This window comes from Petaurus breviceps, unplaced genomic scaffold (assembly GCF_028583685.1).
Source record: "Petaurus breviceps papuanus isolate PSGF00001 unplaced genomic scaffold, PetGlider_PUasm1.0 90919, whole genome shotgun sequence".
NCBI lineage: Eukaryota > Metazoa > Chordata > Mammalia > Diprotodontia > Petauridae > Petaurus > Petaurus breviceps.
In genome coordinates, this window is record NW_027187378.1 from 29,802,207 (window position 1) to 29,817,961 (window position 15,755).

At 39.8% G+C, this 15,755-nt stretch overlaps 2 protein-coding genes across 11 annotated transcripts in view; both read left to right on the forward strand.

Moving 5' to 3' along the window:
* PEBP4 (phosphatidylethanolamine binding protein 4) overlaps nucleotides 1-15,755 on the forward strand; it is a 416,346-nt gene that overhangs the window by 285,417 nt on the left and 115,174 nt on the right. The gene's annotated exons all lie outside the window — the stretch shown is intronic.
* The window catches only part of BIN3 (bridging integrator 3), a 227,159-nt gene continuing 214,067 nt past the window's right edge, over nucleotides 2,664-15,755 (forward strand). Inside the window, exon 1 of the mRNA XM_069075674.1 lies at nucleotides 2,664-2,667. The gene's annotated coding sequence lies outside the window, so the exon portion shown is untranslated. The remainder of the gene's footprint in view (nucleotides 2,668-15,755) is intronic.

The following is a 15,755-nucleotide window of genomic DNA, read 5'->3' on the forward strand; positions in this document are numbered from 1 at the left end:
CACACTAAGTACACGTCACAGGCTTCTGGAGAAATGTACTGCTGCCTACAATTACTCCTTTCTGAGCAAACAGATGGGGTCTAATTGTTGTTACTGTCAGTGTGGTTGCAAATATCATATAAAAAAGGGGTGACTTTGGGGCTATTGTTTTTCAAATAAAAATTCAGGAACTATGTATAGATATTATATATCCAGGGAGCTGTAAAGATCAAACTGTTTATATTACCCTTAAATATAGTCTTTAGTTGGAGGCATTGGGAAGGGGGAGTGACTGCTAGGCACAAAGCTCACCCAGGGCTTAAGATGACGGAATAATAGGACAGCAGTAACTTTTATTTTTTTTACTGGGGTAGGGTAGAACAACCAGTACCCTTGTGATTGGCCAGAGCCCCAGAAAACTAGAGCAGTTATCTGGGTAATTTTGCAGGCCCCATTAGCCCAAAGTGCTGCCTTCCCACAGACCCACACAAGGAAAGCTGCACATTCTGTGGGAAGGTGGGAGGGTTGCGTGGCAGTAACAGCCAATGGTTAATGGGCCCTGTGCCTGGGCTTCAAGGTGCCTTCCAGGGAGCCTCAGATCCCAGGAGCCAGGAGCAGGAAGGGCTTCGGCTCCAGGACAGCCTGCTGGTCTCGACCCCTCCAGACACACAGGATCAGGATCAAGTCTTCCCTACTCACAGAATTACAGAAAGAAAAGGGGCCTTGGAGGCCAATCCCCTCTACTCCATATCTATGGCCTCCCCAGCAAGGAGTTATCCGGGCCTCTGTTTGAAGACCACCACCATCACCACCCACCAAGAAACCCAGTTCATCTTTGGCAGGCTCTCACTGTCAGGAACTTTTTTTCTTAACACAGGCCTAAATTTACCTTTTTATAATTTCCACCCATTGTTGGAGTTCCATTCTCTGGGGCCAAGAAAAATGACTCTAATCTTTCTACGGACAGTCCTTCAATTAGGATATCCCTTTACCATATTTTTTTTCTCTCTAAAACTGTACCATTGCAGAGCAAACCTAAGACAACTGGGCCGACTTTGAGGGCTCACAGGGTGGGATCTCTCCACTATACAAAGGGAGTATGGGGCAATAGAAGCCCTTTATAAAATTTAACTCAGAATTGGCATTTATGCCTCTGCTTGCAGCCCTTAGCCTAGAAATTGTAGGTGCTGCCCATGTCCTTCCCTTCAAGGATGAGAGAGGTTTCCAGTTTCTTTTTTTTTTTGCTTTTTTGGAGGGGCAATTGAGGTTAAGTGACTTGCCCAAGGTCACACAGCTAGTAAGTGTCCAGTATCTGAGGCCAGATTTGCACTCAGGTCCTTCTGACTCCAGAACTCTATTCATTGTGCCACCTAGCCACCCCAGTTTCCAGTTTCTTTACTTCCCAATTCTCAGTTGCAGAAGTTAGAAGTGGATAAATTAGCTATGAATTTCCTCTTTTTGGTGGGTAGACCTGTCACATCTCTGTCTTGCTTTGAAAAAGTGATGCAGGGGCAGCTAGGTGGTACAGTGGGTAGAGCACTGGCCCTGGAGTCAAGAGGACCTGAGTTCAAATCCAGCCTCAGACACTTACTTGCTGTGTGACCACTTAATCCTGACTGCCAAAAGGAAGGAAGGAAGGAAGGAAGGAAGGAAGGAAGGAAGGAAGGAAGGAAGGAAGGAAGGAAGGAAGGAAGGAAGGAAGGGAGAGAGAGACAGAGAGAAAGAGAGAAGAAAGAAAGAAGGAAAGAAGGAAAGAAAGAAAGAAAGAAAGAAAGAAAGAAAGAAAGAAAGAAAGAAAGAAAGAAAGAAAGAAAGAAAGAAAGAAAGAAAGAAAGAAAGAAAGAAAGAAAGAAAGAAAGAAAGAAAGAAAGAAAGAAAGAAAGAAAGAAAGAAAGAAAGAAAGAAAGAAAGAGATGGAAATGCAATGTGACCTCAGAGGCAGCTTGACAGCTAGGACAGCATGACTTCACTGGCCTGTATGACATGTGGGACAACAGGAAGGTATAGAACCTTAAATCTCAGAGTTGGAAAATGGACTCAGAAGTAATTTTGTCCTGCTCCTACCTGACCATGACCAGCTGATGGTCACACCATAGGTCAGTGCACAAAGGCATCAGGGAGCCTTAGAGGAAGGGTGGTATGGAGGAGTCCTGTCTTAATTGTCTAAAAGTAGATTTCTCTTCGTTAACTCTCTATTGCTTATCATGTAGAATATCATGTATAGCTATCTGTAATTATATTTTATTCCTCAATATGCTATATTCACCTCAAGGACAGAGACTGTGTCTCAATTTAAATTTTGTGTTTCCCTCAGTTACCTGCTTTGCACACAAGGGCTTCATAAATGTCTGCATACAGTACATAATATGGGGCTAAGAATGCATTTGCCCATGATCTAGCTCTGCCCACACAGGTTCAGAGTGACCCCAATAATTACCCTTTCCACAAGACTACCCATCTTCTCTCCAAGACTACAACTTTTAATGCAATGCTTTATCCTATCACTCTCTGTATTCTGGTAGCCCGTACCTTTCCCAACCAAAAGACGTTTCCTTTCTTTAGTCCTTATGGATAACTGACATCAAAATGGAAAGTTCCATTATGGACAAGGAATTTCCTATCCCTATTACATCTTCCCCTTAGGAAAAATAATTTCTAGTCCCTGCAAATCACACTAGGTACATGGGGTCATCCACAAGCACATATTATAAACATCCACTAATCAGAATATAATGTAGTTATGGACAATTTTCCCAAATAGGTAGTCCATGTGAAAGCACATCGTATTTAATAAATACATTAGAGCTTTATGCAATAGACCAAACACGTCATAGACATAAACATAATAGCTAGTACATACAACAAAATTGCATACTTAGATCAAGTACATGTCACATGTAAATCAATAACACATAGTAGCACCTATCAGGGTTTCTTGTTGTTTTTGTTAAGTCATGTCCGACTCTGTGACCCTTGTTCTTCTTTATCTGTCCTACTTAGAACTGGGTCATCATGTGTCAATCTGGTCACTGACCAGGACCTAATCCAATCACTTGTATAGTAGTGACCCAATGCCCATTCTGCCTCCTTGGATCTTCATACCCACTGGTCTGCCAATGCAATCTTAAGCCTATGGAAGGCAGAAATGAACAATGTATGTCTCCTTCCCTAATAAGACAGGTGCTGTAAGTTGCATCCATTCCCTTTGGGGACTTACAACTGGGAAAAATAAGGAAAGGGTAGCCTCCGGATCCAGTTTTCCCATCTACCTATATTTCCCCTGCCCTGTTTCTATGCAGAGATTCCCCTCAGTGTAGAACAGTCATAGCAGGATTCCCTGACCCTCAACAAAATAACAACATGCACTTCCATTATCATTTGAATTGTGACTTTGATTCTCTCTATATGGGCCACCGATTAAAGCCAATTTCTTATCTATGGTTAATAGACAGGCCTTTATTTGAGACCACTTCCCTAACTCTCCATGGCTCTTGTTCATATAAATTCCCTGTGGCCATCAATGGTTCTAGTGACTTTACTATACTGACTCAACCATTCTCCAGGGCCATTTTGTAGACTAGAAGACTGACTGCTTGGTATGGGATGGATCCCCAGTAATCTTCCATGTTATGTCTTCCTTAAACATAAAAATTTTGTAGAAATATATGACTAAATCTTAGCTATAGGCCCTGCCAGGAATTGCATCATCCCATGGCTAGTTTCTGTATGAGGCCTTCTGAACTAAAGCCATAGCTAGGTAGTTGATTTCCCACTTGAGAGATGTGCTGATTTTTGTTTTCTCTGTCTTTGGAGACTCTAAAGCACAGATCAATAGACAAACATAATATACACCAAAATATTCATAGTGGCATTTTTTGTGGTAACAAAAATCTTGGGGCGACTAGGTGGCACAGTGAATAGAGCACTGGCCCTGGAGTCAGGAGGACCTGAGTTCAAATCCAGCCTCAGATACGTAAGGCAAAAATTAGTCATGTGACCTTGGGCAAGTCACTTAAGCCCAATTGCCCTACTTTCCCCCCTCCAAAAAGCAAAAAACAAACAAAAAAAACCCCTGAGAACAGTGATTGGAGAATAGCTAAATTGTAGTATAGGAAGGAGGGCAGCTAGGTGGCACAGTGGATAGATAGAGAACACTGGCCTGAGAATCCGAAGGCTCACCTCCCTTAGTTCAAATCTGGCCTCAGGCACACTAGCTGTGTGACTCTAGGAAAGTCACTAAATTAACCCTGTTTGCTTCAGTTTCCTCATCTGTAATGAGCTGGAGAAGGACATGGAAAACCACTCTAATATCTCTGCCAAGAAAATCCCAAATGGAGTCACTAAGGGTCAGACACGACTGAAATGATTGAATAACAAAAAGCATATGGAAATCAATAAATAGGCTAGTTAACTAATGCAGAGTAAACTTACTACGATATTACATATGCAAATACTACCAGTATATTGAAAAGAGAACTGGGTCCGGAGTCAGAGGACCCGGGTTCAAGTCCTACTTCTGACACTTACTATGTGACTGAGCAAGTTTAGTAACTTCCTCATTTACAAAGTGAAGGAGTTGAATTAGATTGCATCTTCAGTCCCTTTCAGCTTTATAGCTATGATTCTTTGATGGTCAGTCAAATTCAGACTAATTATAATGACCAATCTTGGCCTTAGATGAAAACCATTTCTTTTCTCTCAATAAAGAGTGTGGATAGGGGTTACAAGGGTGAAAATGTCCATGTGCTGTCAAATGTCAGTTTTGCTACTTAATTGATGTGTTTGGTGCAAGTGAGGGTTCGTTGCAGGAGAAGATGGAATCATATCAGGATAAGATTGTGGGGGAAAAACAAAAAAAAATGATTTTTTAAACAGGTAAATGTGGCTCTCATTCAGACCTCATTAGGTATGGAGTAAAGCCTTCAGCATCATTCTTGATGGCATGATATATGTGTACTAGAAAGTACCCATGCTAATTCTGCTGAGTCTCCTGTCCAGGCCCCAGGGTTCCCAGCATATTAAAAATCAGTTAAAACATTCTTGCTTTGCTTCTCTCTAAGAATTTCAGACACAGCTAACACACTTTCTGTAGCTAGGTAGAACACTGGATAGAATGCAAGACCTCAGGTTAGGAAGACCTGGGTTTAAATCCTGCCTAAGAGACTTAACAGCTATGTAATCCTGGGCAAATCTGTATCGTCAAATATCCTATAACTGCCTCAATTTCCTCATCTGTACCATTGGGATAACCTACCTCCCAAGATTGTTGTGCAGATCAAAAGAAAAGACTTATTGTAAGCCTTTTTTGGCAAACCTTAAAGGGCTCTATTTTTATCATTATTATTAGGCAAGTAGGTGGCTCAGTGGATAGAGTGCCAGGTCTGGAGTCAGAAAGACCTGAGTTCAAATGTGGCCTCATTTACTAGCTGTGTGACCTTGGGCAAATCACTGAGCCCTGTTTGCCTCAGATTCCTCAAACCAGCCCAGTATCTTTGCCAAGAAAACTCCAAACACAGTCATGGAGAGTCGAACACAACTGAAAAAAATAAACAACAAAACAAAAATTATTACTAACCAGGCAACAGATGGCACAATAGATAAGAATTCTGGGCCTGAAGTCAGGAAGATCTGAATTCAAATCTCACCTTACCAGCTTGACAAATTGTTTCTCCCCTGCTTCAGCTTCCTAATCTATAAAATGGGGGTAGCCATAGAACCTCCTTCCCAGGGTTGCCCTGAGGATCAAATGCAATAATATTTAGAAAGTGCTTTGTAAACCCCAAGGGGCCGTATAAATCCTAGCTATGATTATCATTCATCTACTCACAAAATCTCAGTTAAGCAGAATGAGTCCTGGCAAATGGAACTCTCTTTCTTCCTTGACTATTGACAGCTGTCTGATTCTTGGCTGGGTAGGTTCCGAGCATATCAGGTGAAACGGTTCATCACTATTAAGACTTTGTTCCTCATCTTCCTGCTGCGCTCTGGAGATAAGTGGTATTACCATAGACATCCGCTCCAAAAGTGGCCCTGGGGCTCTATGTTCAGGACAAATGACCTTCTTTTGCCTTTCTGCTTTTGGCGCTTTCCAACGATGTGCCCACAAGTGAGACCTTCAGGGGGCTCAGTGCTGACTGCACGGTTATGGGTACATTTCTGATATTAGTCACCAAATCCTGGGCAAGTCTTTCTCAATTGAGTGACAAGAGTGCCCACCTTCTCGGGCTGGGGCTCACTTCCTGCTGCGATGCTATGGGCTCCACATACTTGACAAAGGCTCTCCAGAACTGACACTTGTCCGTTATCAGTTTCAGACCAGCGGTTTCTAACCAATCTGATGCCTTCAGAAGCTTTTCCTCAGGCATTTCCAATGCCTTTCCAAATAAGATGAGGTCATCCACAGGCTTCCAACTACTCTATGTCACCAACTACTTTTTTTCCATGAGTTGTTGAAAAGTGCCAGGGCTCCCAGAAATCCCTTCAGGCCTGTGCTCCAACTGGAAGCATCCCACTGGTACATGGTGACCTTCTTCCCCCTTACTTTCCTCTGCCTTGTGGGCCTGATAGATACCCGCTGCACAGGTCTGATAACGAAAACCACTGACAGAGTTAACAGACAGAGCATAGACAGGGAGAGCCTTAATAAGTGCACATATGTTCCAGGCCCTAGGCTAAGTGTTGGAGATATACAAGCAAGCGAGATAGTGCCCACCTTTAAGGAGTTTCCGTTGTTATGGCATAAGATACTGTCTACCTGTTCAAAGTTTTGTAGACTATACCCATCAGGACCTTCTTCCATACTTCCCATGAATGAGGCTGGGGGACAATGAGACTTCTTTGTAATATTATTGACTAGTAGTTCCTTCAGAATTCCTAAGGTTCTCCATCTCAGAGACTGCAATTTTCACAGACCATTCCCGAAAAGATCAGGAGTCGTTAAGGGAGATCGCGTTTTGTATTCATGGTCCATATCCCTTTCAAGTAATAAAGAATACACTATCTCTGAGTTTCTTCCTCAAATGATTCTTCAACCAGCCTAGGTTGGCAAAAGGGGACATCCAAAAACGGGACTGTAAGCACTAAGGAGATCTTGGGAAAGACACACTTAGCACCTGGAGGCCTTCCAGTCCCAACAGCCTTGGAGTGCTCCAGCCAGCATACCCCAGAGTGGCCAGGCAGGCTTGAACTCCACATGGAAAGACTGGAGTACTCCACTGAGGAAGTCCCAATGCCGTAAATTATCTGCAGAGATGCAGACCAAAAGAGCAGCAATGCATTTTCATGCTCTAAGAACTCCAAAAGCTTGCAGCAAACTGACATGGACAATCCCTGAGAACCTTGAAGAACTCAGAACTCTGAATCTAGAGGATGTAAGCAAGCCTTGGACCTGCCAGCACTTTGTACATGGAAGGCCCCAGCAGAAGGGAGGGTCAGCTGCAGGACCCAAAACATATAGATTTGGATAAACCAGGGGCCCACTATCTTACTCAATTGTGTAGGAGTAGTCAAAGCCTGACTGGCAAAAAAAAATCCCAAATTGGGAAGTAAGGCTGGAAATATAAATAAAAAGAAGATATAATTTATAAAGAAATTTTATGGATCCAGGGATAGAACACAAGTCTAGAAGAAGGGGGTAACTCCACAATGACTATGAGCAGAGATTTAGATAAAGCAGTTTGGCCACAAGGCCTATTAGAATTCCTGTAAAAGACAAAGCAAGAGATTAAAAAAAAAGATACTATGAATGAGCTCTGGAAAACAGAATCAAAAGAGGAATAAACTGCTTTGTATGTGAGCTCTAAAATCTTACCCAAATTTTTAGGACTCTGTGAAAATCAGAATGGATCATATAGAAATCAATGACTCCAAAAAACAAAAAATATAGGAATAAAATTTTAAAACCGAAAAAAAGAAGAAAATATATGGTATCTCCTATCAAAAACAACTGACCTCAGAAACAGGTTACCTGAAAAATAAAAAAACCTTGGATATTATATTTCAAGAAATCATGAACTAAAACTGCTCAGAACAATTAGAAACAGAAGGAAAAGTAAAAATAGAAAGGATTCATAAGTCACTTCCTAAAAGAAACATTAAATTGAAATGTTCAAGAAACATCAAAGCCAATATCCAGGGGTTTTAGGTTAAAGAAAGAGTTCAAACATAAGAAAGAGCTAGCTATAAATAAAGAGTTGAACACCAAGGAAGTACAGTCAAGATCCTACAAGATTTGATAGCTACCAAAATAAGAGACAAGAAAGCTTGGAATTGCTACATTCTAAATGGTAAAAACTAAAAACTTACAATTAGGAACAACTTACCCAGTAAAATCAATTATAATTCTACAAAGGAAAAGACAGATCTTTAATGAAATGAATGACTTCCAAGTATTCCTGATGAGAAAAACAGAGCTGAAGAGAATCTCTGAAATGCAAACATGGGAACAGAGAGAAATCTAGACAATTTAGTATAGCAATTGAAAGGTGCTGTGCAATAAGTATTTACTTCCTATTAGGGAAGAAAAAACAAGAGCCCCTCAGAACTCTAATGTTTTCAAGAGTCATAGAAAGAGTTAAACCAAATAGAAGGTCTGGATGTAGTTTTGTTCTATTGTGATTATCTTAATTGGAAAAAGAAAAGGAAGGGGGAAAGAAATATACTAGAGAATAAAAGATAAGAAAGGAGATGGAGATTACTATTTTATATAAGCAAGGTTCATGGAAAAAAACTATAGAGATATGGAGAAGGTGGGGGAAGGGGATATTATATGGACCCTACTTTCATATGAACCGGAAAAGGTAGGGTTGAAAACACACACACACACACACACACGAGTTTGGCACAAAAAAAAAATCTAATTCAAGAGGGAAACAAGTGGTAATAGGGAGGAAGGGTAGAATAGGACAGAGATTAACCATAAGCAAAGAGCAAACTACAACCATGAAGGGTATATTCTGAGGGGGGAGGGGTGGTTGGCACTTAAAAGGAAAGAAATAAAGGGCAAAAGTCTGTGATCAGGGACTGGGTGAGGGAAAGAAAAGAATGGCAGTAGAATATTGAGCATGCTTTTCCTCTTTAATTACCTCCTTTGTAAAGAGGGGAAAGGGAGTAAGAAGAAAAATTATAAAAGGATAGGATGAGAAATATAGAATTTATAATAACTATGAATATGATCAATAATAATCAATAATTATGAACTCACCCATAAGATGGAAGGAAATAGTAAAATAAATTATGAAGAAGAATCTGACAATATATTTATAAAAACATACTAGAAACAAACATTCACATGGAGTTAAAATAAGGGGTTGAAGCGAAATTTATTATACTTAAAGTGAATTCAAAAGGACAGTGGTAGTAATCATGATCTCAGACAAGGGAATGTTAAAAGTATGATTTAAAAAAGATAAATGAGCAAGCTATATAATAGATAATGAATTAATGTAAATACTTAATATAATCAACAAATGACAAAACATCTAAATACATAAAGGAAAATTTAATCAATTTAGAAGGAGAAAATACACAATAAAATTATAATAATTGGGGACTTCAATGCAGCTCTTACAGACTTTGATAATCTAACAAAATGATACGCAAGAAAGTTAAGAATCTGAACAGATTAGAAAAGTTAGTTAAAATAGATCTTTGGTAATTAATGAATGGGAATAGAGAGGAGTATACATATCACTCAGCTTTGATGGCACATTTACAAAAATTAACCATGTATTAAGATATTAAATGAAGAAAAACACAAATAGTAAATGAAAATTTCCTAACCCCACACAGCAAAAATTACATTCAATAAAGGACCTTTAAAGAAAGGATTAAAATTTTTTTTTTATTTTATGAGTCAAACAACAATTTATAGAAATGAGAGATAATTTCACCAAAGAAAATTACAACTATAAGACAATATGCCAAAATTTTGGGAATTAAACCAAAGAAATCCTTAGAGAAAAATGTCTATCACTAAATACTTTCATCAAATAGAAAGCATAATTGGAAATCAACAAATTGGGTATTCAGCTAAAAGAAAAAAACTAGAAAAATAACATATGAAAATACCTCAACTATACACCAAAATAGAAACTTGAAAATCAGAGAAGAGATTAACAAAATTAAAAGCAAAAGCACCATTGAATTGTTTTATAAAACTACAGACTGATTTTTTTAAACTAGTAAAATACATAAACAACTAGCTGATTTTTTAAAGAGAGACCAAAAAAATTGCCAGCATCAAAAAAGGAGAATTTACAGCAAATTAAAATAAAATAAAGGAAATTATTAGAAGTTATTTTGCCTAAATATGTCAACAAGATGGATAACTTGGATGAAGTAGAGGAATACTTACAAAAATAAAAAATACTCAGAATAACAGAATGAGAAGCAGAGAATTTAAATAACTGAATTTCAGAAAAAGAAATAAAACAAGCTATAAATGAACTCTCAAAAGAAAAAAACCTAGGACCAGATGGTTTTACAAGTGAATTTTATCAAATATTCAAAGAACAGTTATAATATTACATAAAATGTTTACCAAAAAAAGATAGAAGAGATTCTACCATACTTGTTCTATGATATGCATATGGTATTGATACCTAAACCAGGGTAAGACAAAGCAGAGAAAGAAAATTATAGACCATTATCTCTAATGAATATTGGTGCAAAAATTTGTAAATTTTTCATAACAATAATAAAAATATTAGCACATAGACTACAGCAATTTTTTCAAATGATTGAATTTATACTAGAAATTTAGAATTAGTTCAATATAAGAAACATAATATCATAAATCATGCTTATAACAATAATAATAAAATCATAATTGTGTTAATAGATGCTAAATGCTTTTGACAAAATAACAACAGTTTCTATTTATAAAAATGCTCAAAAGCATAGGAATAAATGGACATTCATTTAATATAGTCATTAATATCTAACTAAAACCAAGAGCCAATCACATATGTGATAGAAAAGTGCTAATGGTTTTTCAATAAGAATAGCAGTAAAAATAGAGCACTAGCCCTAGAGTCAGGAGGACCTAAGTTCAAATCTGACCTCAGACACTTAATACTTACTAGCTGTGTGACCTTGGGCAAGTCAAAACCCCACTTGCCCCTCCAAAAAAAAAGTAATTTGGTACTGGTTAAGACATTAGAAAAGTTGATCAATAGAAAGATTAGGTATGCAGCATTCAAAAAAAATAAACATATCCATTTAGAGTTTGGCAAATCTAAAGAACCTAGCTGTTGAAGAAAGGGATTACTATACAACAATAATCAATAGGAAAACTGGAAAGCAATTTGGCAGGAAATTGGTTTAGACTGAGACTTCATATCATACACCAAGATAAGTTCCAAATAGATACTAGCTTATATATAAAAAGTCATATTGCAAACAAATTAAAAGAACACGGAAAGAAATACCTATGAAAATGACAATACTATAGATTGGAAAAGATTTCATGAGCAAAGAAGGAAAAGAGAGGACTACAGAAGTTAAAATGGACATTTTTGATTACATAAAATTGAAAAGTTTCTGCATAAACAAAATCAATGAAGTTCAAATTAGAAGGGAAACAGGTAACTGGGCAAGAGGGGGGAACTTTTTGCATCAAATTTCTCTGATAAAAAACTGAGATACAAGATATATAAGGAACTGATTCAATTATATAAGAGCAAAAAACATGCCCCAATGGATGAATAGGAAAAGGATATGAATAGACAGTTCTCAAGGAAGAAATTCAAACTAAGCCTTATGGGGGAAAATGGTTCAAATCACTAATAATTAGAGGAATGCTGACAATCATTAAAAGGGCTGTCAGAAGACAAACACATTAATTAATGTATTCTCAGCAGAGCTGTGAATTCATCCCATCTTTCCAGAAAGCAACTTGGATCCATCCTAAATATATTACTATACTATGCATACATTTTGACCCAGCAATACCTACCACTACTAAGTCTATCCCTAAAGAAAAGACTCAGGTGTGCAAAAATATTTATAACAACTCTATTTGTTGTAGCAAAGAACTGGAAATCAAGAGATTATCCATCAATTGGGAAATGGCTGAATAAGTTATGGTAGGTGAATAAGCTGGAATATTATTTCACAATAAGAAATTATGAAAGATAGTTTCAAGGAAATCAAACTTGTATGAACTGATGCAAAGTAAAGGGAGCAGACCAGGAGATTATCCATAGAATAATATCATAAGAAAAACAACTTTGAAAGACCTAAGAAATTTGATGAATGAAATGATGAATTACGACTCCACACTGCCCAACTCTGACAGAGAGATGGTGGTCTCAGTGTACAGAATGAGACATTTTCTGACATAGTAAATATATAAATTTGTTTTGCTTGACTGTATTGTTACAAGAATTTTGTTTTGTTTTGTTTTTAGTGGAAGCAATTGCAAAGAGAGGCGAGTTGGAAATAGTATTGTTAAAAAAAGAAGAAAAGAAAATGAGGGCCATTAAGTATTTTTGAAATACAGAGAAGCAAACAAAAGAAAGTTCAGAAGGAAACAGGACAGCTTTGAAAGTAGCATATTGAATCTAATATATGCTTAAAAGGAAAAGCAAGCTTACATAACAGAGATTTGTATTTTTGCATACAATCTCCATTATCTGTTGTACTTGTATTTTTTTTTTTAACTTAAAGAGATGTCAGGAGAGCCTTTGGCCTGGCAAGGACAGCTTTGAAAGGACTAAACGACCATGCATTGAACCCTTGGTAAAATTATCTTCTCTGGCCCCAATCCCAAAAGAATGGTTGATTTCATTCTGCATCAAGGCTCCTGAATGCAGAGGAGTCAGTCTCATCCAAGACCCCCAGGTCTACCAGGCTGGATTGTTTTAGAACTTCTGAATTCCTTAGCTCCTGGAATTGCTGAAGGCCTGATAAGCCTCCAGGAGTGAAAGGGGATGGGCAGACTCAGAGGAAATGCTTTGTTTTTTCTTCATGTGTTGGGTGGATATCAGTTCCTTATGCTCCAGAACAGTTTAACACCAGTCCACCCATTTAGGAGTGCCTCTGCCTCCTTTGTATTGCAGGGTTTCTAGGAGTTTCTGTCAAACTTCCCAAACCTCAAGAACTTGGCTTCTTACTGGCTGGGTTTGGTGAAGATTCCAGGGCTCTAGGAAGGGAGAGGCAGTAGAGGAAGCTGAGACAGTCAGATCTAGGATATTCCAAAAGACCAGGGAGCCCGGCTAGACAATCGGTCCACAAGTTTTCTCAAGCCACAGTCTCATGGGCCTAGCTCTGAAGGTACAAAGGTAGAAGTGAGACAGTCCCTGTCCTCAAAAAGCCTTATCCAGGAGAGAAAGCAAATCTATATGGGTATGTGGGAAATAGATACAAGATAAATTTGAGAGGGAATAGGAGCCACTAGATGTTGGGGGAAAGAAGAAAGAGGTATTTGAGCTGGGTCATGAAGAAAATGTTGTTCAGTTGTGCTGGGCTTTTGGTGACCCCTTGAGGGGGGAAGTTCTTGGAGAAGAGATTGGAGTGGTTTGCCATGTCCTTCTCCAGCTCATTTTACAGATGAGGAAACTGAGGCCAGCAAGGTTAAGTGAATTCCTGAGAGTCACACAGCTAGTAAGTGTCTGAGGTCACATTTGAACTCAGGTCTTGCTGACTCCAGGCCAGCGCACTCTCCACTGTACCACCTAGCTTCCCCTTGAAGGAAACTGGATTCTAAAATGCTGAGGTGAGAAGGGATTGCATTAAGACATGAGGGGAGGGCAGCCTGTGCAAAGTCACAGAGACAAGACAGTCACTGGGTGCTCTTGATAATGGTGGTGAATTGAGGACTTTTGAGTCATTTTCTCCAAAAGAAAAATACCAGGACCCCAGAAGTATTCCAATCCCTGTCCCCTTGAGGGAGCATGTAAATAAATAAACCTGGGACCCATCCTTGGAGTGCCCACACCAAATAAATATGGAGCAAGATCAAAAGTACCTCTGAGAAGCTGTTCTGGGGATCTCTCCTACAAGCCACTGCCTTCAGATCGGGCCTGGGAAAATTTGACAGCCAAGAGGAGGGAGTCGATGGCTTTCACCAGTGCCCTCCCACCTCAAAAGAAAAAAAGGTCTGGGAGAAAAAAAAAGGAACTGGAAACCTCTTCCCCTCCCTGGCAGGGAAAGCAGATGATGAGAGGAGTCCCTGGCAGCCCTGAGGAGAAAGCCCTACCGTCCCTCACCATGCCACCTTGCAGGTGATGGCTGCACTCTGGGGGCAGCTGGCCACTGGGGGCGGCAGACCGGCTTTGCAGAGCGCTCTCCCACTCGGGTTGCCTGTTTGCCGGTGTCCTGGTTGTGCCAGAGGCTTATGTAACGGGGAGAAGCGAGCCCTGGCGTTCTCACCGAGGCCGCGCCTCGCCCGCCGCTGAGTGAATCAGTTTCTTGCTGCCGTCATTTTCACAGCAGGGATCTGCTTTATGCAGATTGGGTTTAGGGGCTTTTCCTGGATGCTTCTGTTTCATTTAACATGCGAAGGCTAATAACTTGTCACAATTCGCTAAGACTGAGTTACAAACACCTCTTTGGCTGTTTATTTAAATGGAGGTTTGTTAATTAGCTCCCCCTCACCAAGGCGTTTGTTAAATCACCCAGGGGTCGGGACAACCCCGGTCAGGCGCTTCTCTCCGTTTCCCCGGCCCTGTAGGATGGACCCCGGCGTCATGCCAGGATCAGATCTCGTCAGCCTGAACAGCTCGGGAGCCTGGAGGGACACTGGCACCCTCCGAAAAGCACTGCCCTGCTCACCTCCCTTCCTTTCCCCTTCCAGCCGCTTTCCTTTAAAACAAATCCTGTGCTCTATTTAAAAACCAAAGAGGAAAACCCCCAACACAATCCGAATTGATCAATTCTCCACCTCCCCCCCAACCCCCACTGGCAGTCCAAGACCCATTTTGTAGCCCTTCATGGACTAAAATACTCCCTTCATGGGTTGTTTATGTTTATCGGAATTCTTCACATCATTAAATCCTTCAAGATTCTCTCTCTCTTTCTTTCTTCCCCCCTCTCATTCTTCCCTGCCTCCTTCTTGAAGTCAGCCCTGACCCCACCAGCTCTTGCTACTCTAATCCGAAATCCCCCAGCACATAGCTTTTGCTCACTCTTCTTTCCTGTGTAGTAATCTTTCATCTTTGAGCCCAAGTATAAAGTACAACAATGCCTTACACCACCTGTTGTTGCTGTCTCAGGTCCCTGGTTAAAGCATGTGCCCCTTGAAGGCAACCAACCTGTCTTGTTCTTCTAACATGCTCCCTCACAATTCCTGAAATGGTCACTTGTAATGGTCACTCCCCAAATATTTCCGGATGGATACTTTTAATTACTATTCTTAGCATCACCATTATAAGGGAGGCAGTGTGGTAAAGTGGAAAGACCACTGGCTCCAAAGTCAGAGGACTTGGGATCAAATCCTGCCTCCGACAGGACCTGCCAGACTAGGGACAGATTCCTTCACTTCTCTGACCCTCAATTTCTTCATCTGTAAAGTAGGAAGATTGGAGGGGCTGGGGGGGGCATATAAATGGAAAGAACAAAAAGGGAAACAATGCTTTGTAATTAAAATAATTAAATTGAGCCCTAAAGAAAGTCTACTTCCCTTCCTTCCTGATAAAGATGGAAGATTATGGGTGTGGAATACTGCATTCAGTGTCAGACTCCATTGATTTGATGGTTAGCTTGGTTGAACTTTCTCTCTCTCTCTCTCTCTCTCTCTCTCTCTCTCTCTCTCTCTCTCTCTCTCTCTCTCTCTC